This window comes from Eubalaena glacialis, chromosome 14, assembly GCF_028564815.1.
Source record: "Eubalaena glacialis isolate mEubGla1 chromosome 14, mEubGla1.1.hap2.+ XY, whole genome shotgun sequence".
Classification (NCBI taxonomy): Eukaryota; Metazoa; Chordata; class Mammalia; order Artiodactyla; family Balaenidae; genus Eubalaena; species Eubalaena glacialis.
The window spans coordinates 7,568,267-7,578,582 of NC_083729.1; positions in this window are offsets into that span (position 1 = coordinate 7,568,267).

Genomic DNA, 10,316 nt, shown 5'->3' on the forward strand with positions numbered 1-10,316 from the left:
GGCCACGCCACCCAGCCTGCTTGTGGCTGGAGCAGAGAAAAGGCAGGTCCAAGAGGAACCTTTAATACCAAGCTGACCAAGACCTTGAGTGCGTCTGGGGAAGGGATTCTCACAATAAACTAAGGTTCACCAGTTGAGCCAGAAAGGAGGTATGGCCTGAGGAGCAGAAAAGAGCAAAGGGAAGCCCACAGGGAAAAGAGAGAGAAAGGTAGGGGCTGGTATTTTAGAACTTGTTTAAAGCTGAAATGCTGCTGTGTAACCATTCTTTTTTTTTTTTATAAATTTATTTATTTATTTATTTTTGGCTGCGTTGGGTCTTCGTTGCTGCGCGTGGGCTTTCTCTAGCTGCGGCGAGCAGAGGCTACTCTTCGTTGTGGTGTGCGGGCTTCTCACTGAGGTGGCTTCTCTTGTTGCGGAGCCACGGGCTCTAGGCGCGCGGGCTTCAGTAGTTGCGGCGTGTGAGCTCAGTAGTTGTGGCTTGCGGGCTCTAGAGCGCAGGCTCAGTAGTTGTGGCGCACGGGCTTAGTTGCTCCGCGGCATGTGGGATCTTCCCGGACCAGGGCTTGAACCCGTGTCCCCTGCATTGGCAGGCGGATTCTCAACCACTGCGCCACCAGGGAAGTCCCACGATTCTTATTTTTTAAAGTTATAATCCAATAGAAAACTCGTTCTTTTCTCTCAGATTTGCCCTACTTGAGAGAAGCCTGATCCTTCAGGCTCTATGACCACCCCTCACCTAGTGGCCCCGGGGAGGGGCCGCCTCATTTCCTGAGGCTGAGGTTGCAGCTCTAAAGTGGTCAGGGCAGAGTGGAATCCTGGGGCACCAGGGCTGGAAGGCTGAGGGCCTGAAGCCCCTTAAGTCCAACACGTCACTTTAGCGAGGAGGGGTTCAAAAGAAACAAGAGTGACATCGAGGATTGGTGAGAGGCAGAGCTGGGTGGCCCCAGCGGGCTGTCACGTAGGACTGCGGAGAGCAGCTCTTGTGACCGCTCTTGGTGTTGCAATGACCTGGGTGAGGTACGGCAGGGCCTTGAGGGTCCAAGCCAGGATGTTGGCAAAGGCAACAAAGGAAAGAATTGGTCAGCACTGGTCTGAGTCAGCCAGATAGGATGTGGGCAATGATCAGGCAAGAAGAATGTAGAACATTGACATTTACTAAGCACTTACTGTATGCCAGACCCTGTGCTGCGAGCCATGGTATTTGTTACCTCATTGAATCCTTGCAACAATGCCTCTACAGATGAGGAAACTGAGGCTCAGAGAGGTTGAAACTTGCCTGAGATTAACCATGAGTGAGTACAGAACCGGAATTCAAATCCAGGCTTGTCTGACTTCAATAGTCACTCTGGAGGAAAGAAAGTGAAGCTTCCTGAGTCTCTCCCAGGTCTCAAGCCTGCGGGAAGGAGTTTTGCTGCCCGTGGTGAGAAGCCATTGAGTAAGGAGAGATAGGGTGGGGTGGGCAGACAATGGGAGCTTTCTGCCCCACACCCTTTGGAAAGGGTCTCTGGAGGAACCAGGCTCCTTTCTGAAATCTTGCGTACAATCAGACCTTGCCAGGAGAGTTCCTTATTAATTCGTGCATCCAAGAACAGAAGCTATTTATTAGCTTGATCACCTACCATTGCCCCTTGGAAATCCATTGTAGGGTCAATAACCCTTCCTGCCACACAACTGGACACCAGGTGTCAGCTGGTGCGTGACAAGATCACCCATCTTTGAGCCAGAACTTGGTTGTAATCCCAGTTCTACTGTGTCACCTTGGATATGCCACTTCATTTTCTGAGCCTCAACTGTCCTCATCTGTACAATGGGGATAACAGTAGTCACTCATAGTTTTGCCATAAGAATAAATTTAGAGGAGAGGGCACAGGCAAAAAAAAAGCTGCTAGCACAGTGCCTCGCACAGAGCAGATGCTTGCTTAAGTCCAGATCTGGGCGAAATGGGAGTTTCGTAGCAGGAGCTATCCTGATCTGAGAAGTGGGTTTGCAGGTTTTGCTCAGCTCACCTGAAGATAGACCAGTACCCAGGGGCAAAGCATATGAGTCAGCCTACATAATTCCCCATAACACCTGTAAGCCATCCAACATGTATTTAACATGGGTACTGCAATTGATCGAGGCCTCCCCATCAATCATGCCCTGGGGCCCGGGGAGACCAGCAGGGCAGCCCCAGTGGGCCAAGCGAGGCCTGAGATAGGCGTTTTGCAGTCTTGTTCAGACTTAGCTACTACCTGCTTTGGGGCCTTTGGCAAATTACTTAACTTCTCAATGTCTCGCTCTCCTTATCTATAAAATGGGGATAATAATACTTACCTACCTCACGGGGCTTGTTGCAAGAATTAATTAAAGTTTATGAAGTGCTTTGAGATTCCCAGATAAAAGGCTCTGTGAAAGTACAAAGTATTATTATCATAATCCAGTAGGCTATAAAAGATAATTTTGCAGGAAAAGGCAAAAACTTAATTTCTATACAAGCAGAAACAAACGCAGATATAGTCATAGAAAGTGGGGGAAAAAAGGTCTAGAAGATAATTTATATAGTTTTAAAAAATTATAACGTTTTCTCCCTACCAATAATCAATGCAGCATGATATTTACAGATTTTAGCAAATAATAATGTGTCTCTAATAAGTGTGCCAGGCCCTGGGTTAGGGACTGTCCATGAGTTATCTCCTGGAATCCCATGACCACCCCATGAGGTGAAAGTCATCACCCCAGTTAGACACACGAGGCAAGGACTCCAGGACAAACTCTAGAATCCCCTCCTGACCTTAGCCACTGCTCTTCACGCTTGAGCTCTGAGGAGGGCCTGGGTGACCTTCTATCGATAACTCCCCTTGGCAGATTTGAGAGGTAATCACAGGGGAAACTGAGGCATAGGCCGGGACCAGGTTGTTTGAAGGAAAAATGAGCTCTTGCCACCCTGCATCATAGTTCATGTTCAAACACCCATCCCCCAAGAAAGCCACCCAGCCCACATCTCTAGGCTCCTTTCTTCGTAGGAAAAAAAGGAAAGACCGTCTCCACCTGCCTCTGAGCTGTGTTGGGAGAGTCAACTACCTACTTTAAAAAAAATTAATAGATGATAAATAGATAGATAGAGCTTTCAGACGAGAGGGCCACGTGTGGAAAATTCTGTAGTGCTGACCCTTTCATCTCTGCTTGAAACCTTTCCACACGTGTAATTAAGTCCCAGGCTGGGGAGCCTGGGGTGAGGGGGCAGGGAGACAAACCCAGGCCTTTAGGAGGGTCTTCTACTGGGGGAAGCAGAGTCAGAGTGGGGTAACCACGAGCTTGGGGTCCCAGGAGAACTGGATTGAGTCTAGCGTTGCCCCCATTAGGGGTGAGATTTGGGGTCAACGCTATAACACCTGGGCCCCTTCGTCAATTCATGTAAAGCACCTGATACTGACAAAAAGTGATTTTTATTATTCTTTTTTGTGTACTAGATACACAGAAAAATGGGAGGATGCAGGATAGGCTGAATAGTCATATAATTTCACAACTATCTGGCATGTTTAAAAAATACATTTAGACTTGAAAATTATAACATGAAATGAATGGGCACCCAGAAGAAAGAAGAGGTGTATCTGCCTTGCTCACTCCAGGGTTCTGTGGTCTGGGGAGGCGGTGCGGGCTGATGGAGAGGAAGGCAAGCCTGAAGATTGGGTCCCAGGAGCACGGACCACTGAAGCGGGCACTGGGGTCCAGCCTACCCAAGCCGCTGCCTCTGGGCGACAGACGGTGAAGGGCCAACAATTTCTAGTCCCTTTTTTCAGATCTCAGCTTTGCCACTCACTCTCTGTGACTTCAAGAGGATTTGAATCTCTCTGGGTGTTTCCTTATCCGTAAAACTGGGACCCCCTCCCCCAGAGTGTGGTGAGCACCTCACGGGTCAGCGCTCGGCTAAGTGCCCACGGAGAGGTCCGTGGTCCTGTGAGGACCGGCCATGCCGTGGTCTGGGCCAGCTCCTTGGTGAATGTGTTGTCTCCATCTTATTTCATTGGTTCCCCACAAGGAATCTACGAGGCCAAATGTTAGGATCTTAATTTTACCTTCGAGATATCATTTCTCACAACAACAAGGCCCTATTGTATAGCACAGGGAACGACATTCAATATCCTGGGATAAACCATAATGGAAAAGAATATGAAAAAGAATGTATATATATATATATATATATATGTATAACTGAATCACTTTGCTGTATTGTAGAAATTAACACAATATTGTAAATCAACTTTACTTCAATAAAGTAAATTTAAAAAAATCATTTCCCACAAAATTCCCTGTTCTATGAAGAAAGAGAGAAAGATAAACTCTGTGACATAATGGAACACAGAGGTGAAATCCCTCACTCCACATCCATAGCACAGGGAGCAGCCCCCTGGCAAGGGTCTGAGAAGGAAGCAGGAGGCGGGGAGCACCCGGCAATCAGGAGGGGCTGAGATGCTCCGTCATCTCTCCCGCGTGCCGGCCTTCCTGGGCAGGTGACTGAGAGCTGGGGAGGGACGAACACCCGCAGACCCTGCCGCGGGGGCCGCCCTCTCACCAAATATGGGCCCTCAGAGTCGTCCTATGGTTCTCTGCAGGGACAGACCCCCAAGGAGGGGTTGACACAGATGGGGGAGAGGAAGGAAATCCATGTTCCTTGATTCTTGGAATTTGAGGAGTTGAGTGTTGGAAGGGACTTTTGAGATCATCTAATTTTATAGATAAGAGAAGCTGAGACTCAGGGAGGCCTGGGGGCTTCCCAAATGTGTTACCAAAGAGGGGAACACACTGTCCCTGGAGAGGGAAGGTCAAGCTTCCCTTCCTGCATTTCCCACCAACTCTCTGATCTCGGTGGCCTCTGAGCCTTGGTTTTCCCATCTGCAAAGCCCCATGCCTGTTCCCCAGGATTACTGAGAGGCCAAAGTGACCATAAGAATAGAAAGTCTGGCAGAAAGCCCCTTGGGAGCCTGGAGGGCCACCGGGAATTACCCACCAAGAGGGCAGGGCCTCGTGGCTCTGGCACTTCTGGGCCTGCTCTGGGAGAAATGGCCACAGAAGGGCAGCCGGGGCCTTGGCAGGGCCTTGTCGTGGTCTCTCAGACCCAGGCAGCTCCCCGGAGCTTCTGTCACCTTTCTGTCGCCTCCTCTACCACAGGCTCTCGGTTCACTCCCGGGGCTGATCAGGGTGAGGCCCCAGCCCTGAGCAGAGGCGGGCCCCAGTCAGAGAGGGGGAAGCAGGGCGGGGATGTGACCGCTGCTCCCAGACCCGCCCCCGCACCCACTCTACCCACTACGCTGGCTTTCGGTTGGCTGGTGTTCCTCCTTTATGTGGCTACATCCTAAATGGGCCAAGGCGGAAGACACCGTGGCTGCGGTTTACAGCATCGTGTGCGGGAAACTCTCATCTCCAATTCTTACACACCTGGCTCAACCAGCAATGAAATCTGCAGCGTGGGATCCCCGTTTGACAGATGAGGGCACGGGGGCTCAGTGCTGTTAGGCAGCTCGCCCAAGGCCACACAGCATGGGAGGGCAGAGCCGCGATTCTAGCCAGGTCTCCTGGACTCCACTCCCATGGTCTGCGGTCCCTCTGGGAAGAGCCCTTGCATCCTGCAGAGCCTGAGACATGATCGGTGCCTGTGTGGGGAGCCTGGGGCCTCTTCCAGCCTCGGGCTGCTCGTCTGTGCAGGGAACTGTTGGACTTTGGGGTTGCCTAAGCCGTTTCTAGCCCCCATTCTGGGGCCTGGGGCTGGATGCCCTGGACTGTGGTCTGGATAAGGTCCCCGGGGTGCTCTGACCCTCTGCCTGGGGGCAGGGGACAGAGCTGCGCAGACATGACCCCGGCCCGCAGCCTTGGAAAGACGTCTTGTCTCAGGGGGCCCTGGACTAGTGTGTGATTAGTAGAAAGAGGCCTGGGCTCGTCCTGTGGCCTCTCAGACCCCACACATCCTGGGCATGGAGGACAGACGAGATTCTCTGGGCCAGTGTCCTTACCTGTCAGAATGAAAAGGGTGTAGGTGCTGATTTTAGGAATAAGAAAAAAATCTCCATATTCTGCTACGGAAGACATCTCCAAGGTATATTGAGAGAAAGAAGCATGGTGCGTAGGCAGTATGCTAACTTAAAAACTCTATATGTATTACATGTATATATTGTATTATATATGTATATATTCAATAATATGCTTATATATACATGATATATATACATATACATATTCAGCATATATATGGACTCAAAAGATATATTTGCTTATTTTTCACAAAGAAACAATGCTAGAGTAAACCATTCATTATTTTTTCTTTCTTTTTTTTATTTTATTGAAGTATAGTCGATTTACAATGTTGTATTAACGTCTGCTGTACAGCAAATTGACTCCATTATACATATATATTATTTTTCATATTCTTTTCCATTATGGTTTATCACAAGGTATTGAATATAGTTCCCTGTGCTATACAATAGGACCTTGGTGTTTATCCATTCTACATATAATAGCCAAACATTCATTTTTAAACGGTTGCCCATGGGAGGAGGGAGAGCAGGGCTAGTGGGGGGACACAGGCGTGCAAGCTGGACCTCTCTGAATGTGCCTTGCTTCATGGTGCTAATTTTGGAAGTGTGCATCTATTTCATGTAACTTAAAAAAAAACAAAAGTGAAAAAGAACTGCAAAGCAATCCATAAACAACAAAAAAAAACACTGATTAAATAAATGTTTGCATATCAATGTGAAGACATAAATGCCCAGAGAAGACTATTTCCATTGACAGTGCTTAGGTGTTACAGCTTAGTGACACCAAGCCTCCTAAGAACCCACCAAAGCTGCGTTCAGTGGCTGTTCTCGTGGTGCTAATGTGGATACTGTGACTCTGAAATGATTACATATGTGAATGTATATAGCAGGATAAATGTCTATGCTGTTAAGAACCAAGGTTCTCAGAGTAAGAGAACGGAGAAGCAAACTGGATGCCAGAGCTAGACTGTGAAGTAAATGCTTCTGGACTTGTGTGTCTCTGAGCCCGAAGGCCCCCTAGGGAGACCCCAGAGGATTGCACCCAACACTGCTCCCCACCTGCCCCTAGCTCTTTGCCACAGTCTTTGCTAGTTTTATAGTCTCTGGGGAACAAATGGCTTGGTTTGGAAGAACGTTTTCTTGCTTAAAGAAAACCAAGAGTCTGGAACCGCTGATGGAGATGATCATTAACTGTCCCTTCAGAGCTGACATTTCATGGTTCTAGAAACCGAGGTGCTCAGCTAGCCGACTTACACCGAGCTCATGCCTAGGTTAACGCTGCACAGAAGCCACATCTGAGGTGAAGCTGTTCCCGCACATCCCAGCAAAGTGCCGCCTGCTCGAGTCCCCCTGAGTCAAGGGCTGTGCTTGCTCTGGTCCTGGCCTTCTGGGGCTTGGGCTTGTCACTCTGACTGACCCAGACGTGATCATTTACAATGTCCCAGAACCTGCTGTGTGTTGGGAGCTGTTACATGTGTCACCCACTTCATCCCTTCCAAGACTTGTGAAGAGGGGACTCTTAACCCCATTTTCTCAGGGGAGGAGAGGCAAGTGTGAGGATGCTGAGTGACCCAGCCCTGGACCCAGCTGGGCAATGGTGGGGCCAGAGGTTGAGTGTAGCCTGACTGACCTCAAAGCCCTGCTCTTTCCCTGAGCCCTGTGCACCTGTCACGGAGAGAATGGTCTCCTGGCTCTTTCTAAAGGTGTGAGACGGGCTGTGAACGAGTTAAGCCAACAGCAAAGCGCTTAGTAGCAGGTTGGATCCTCTGGCCTGGGAATGGTCCCATCCTCTCCTGGCTAAAGAGAGAAGTGTACACACAGCAAGATTAGCTACCAAGTATTAATCCCTGCTGTGTGCTGGGCACCGCCTACGTCAGCTAATGGAATCTCCACCATGCCAATGAAATGGGCATCCTCTGTACTTCACAGGTGGGGAAACTGAGGCTCTGAGAGATGAAATGGCTTGCTAATGTCACAGGAATGAGGAGACACAACTCCGGACTAGCCTGCAATACTACAAATCAGTCATTGAGAATTGTAATTTAAATCTCCATCTTCACTCTACAGGCTAGGAAGAGGAAAGCAACCAGCTAGAGGGGGAAACATTCCCTGACAAAGGAAGTTTATGGATTGAAGCTCCAGGTACCTAATTCTGTTCAGAGCCAAAGAATAGATTTTATTGGTCTAGCCCAGTGGTTCTCAGCCGGGGGTGATTCTGGCCTCCTAGGGGACATTCAGCCATGTCCAGAGACATTTTTGGTTGTCATGACAAGGAAGGGGTATGTACTCTTGGCATCTTGTGGGTAGAGGCCAGGGATGCTGTCACATGTCTCACAATGCACAGAGCAGCCCGGATGACAAAGAATGGTCTGGCCCCAAAAGTCAGCTGTGCCAAGGTTAAGAAACCCTGCTGTGGTCTAGACTTTGGAGAAGGCCTCCCCCTCCGAACCTGTTTCTCTTCCCACTTGCCAGTGCTCTTCAAACACTCAGTTTTCAAGAGAAAGTCATAAGCCACCTGTTCTTTATTTTTTTTAGAAGGTTTATTTATTTATTTATATTTATTTATTAATTTTGGCTGCATTGGGTCTTCATTGCTGCACATGGGCTTTCTCTAGTTGCGGCGAGCGGTGGCTTCTCTTGTTGCGGAGCACGGGCCTTAGAGCGCACGGGCTTCAGTAGTTGCGGTGCGTGGGCTCAGTAGTTGTGGTGCACAGGCTTAGTTGCTCCGCGGCATGTGGGATCTTCCCGGACCAGGGCTCGAACCCGTGTCCCCTGCATTGGCAGGCGGATTCTTAACCACTGCGCCACCAGGAAAGTCCCAGCCACCTGTTCTTAAAAGTTTCCAGAACGTCTCCATTGGCAGCGAAGCCAGCTCAGTTATAGGGAAGTGTCTCTTTCATCTTTCCAGGAGGGTTTCATGTTGGGAGACAGTGTTTGGGAACCCACGTGATGCCAATTATTCAAATGGGCTTCTCCTCTGAGAATCCGCTCTCCTCTGAACTTCAAAGATCTTGAACAGGGACTTCCCTGGTGGCACGGTGGTTAAGAATCCACCTGCCAATGCAGGGGACACGGGTTCGAGCCCTGGTCCGGGAAGATCTCACATGCCGTGGAGCAGCTAAGCCCGTGCGCCACAACTACTGAGCCTGAGTTCTAGAGCCCGCGAGTCACAACTACTGAGCCCGCGTGCCACAACTACTGAAGCCCAAGTGCCTAGAGCCTGTGCTCCACAACAAGAGAAGCCACCACAATGCGAAGCCCACGCACCACAGCGAAGAGTAGCCCCCGCTCACCACAACTAGAGAAAGCCCACGCGCAGCAACAAAGACCCAACACAGCCAAAAATAAATTAATTAATTAATTTAGAAACAAAACAAAACATCTTGACCAATACTAATCTAGCAGCAGAACATCTCAGGGAGATTCTATCTGCTCCAAAACCAATTAATTGAACTCTAGGCAAGTTTACCAAACAGTCTTCTTTGATCAAATAATTTATTTTTTTTCAAAGGATGTGATGTTCTACCCATATGTCTTCCTTTGACATTAATTGATAGACCAGAAAGGAGAAGCGCCTCCCACTTTTGGAGATGTCATTGGCATTTCAGAGTCAGGTTTAAAATATTGCATTTTTCACTGTTGTTTCTATAACTTGGTACAGAGGGAAGAATCTTGGGGTTCTGAGGCACCCAGCAAGCACTCAGAGATCAGAATCCCAAGTCCCAGGCTCCACGAAAGGAGAAAGGACTCCAAGTCCCCTCTGGGCCAGGACAAGATGGAGCCCACTGCAGGGTCAGCTGTGTGATGGCCTTTGTTTGACTCACTCTCCATTCACTGAGTGGCCCCACCAACATCAAGCCCATTGTGAGGTGCTGGGGCTGCCACAGAGGAAGGGAATGCCATCTGTGCCCTAAAGTTTACAGTCCAGTGGGCAAGAGACACAACTGAACAAATAATTGTGGTGTTTTTGTGTGCCTGTGTGCTACACACCCGCCCCACGGCTGGAGGGGTCGGAACTGCCACCCTCTCCCCTCTTCTGAACATTTGCCTCTGCTGGTTCTTTTCCTGGTGAGGTCTACTCATCCTTCCAGACCCAACGGCAGTGTCAACTCACCCTGGCAGCCTCCCCTGTCCGAAGCTGAGCTGGTGGCCCGTCTGTCCGCTGAGCTGCCCGGGCTCCCTGAGCTTCCCTCTACCAGGACATGGGGCACTGGCCCTTTGTTTGTTTTTCTCCCCCTACTGCCACCCCCTAAGTGTGAGCTCCTTAAGGTGGAACCCTGGGTTCTTTGTCTGTGTATCCCCAGCACA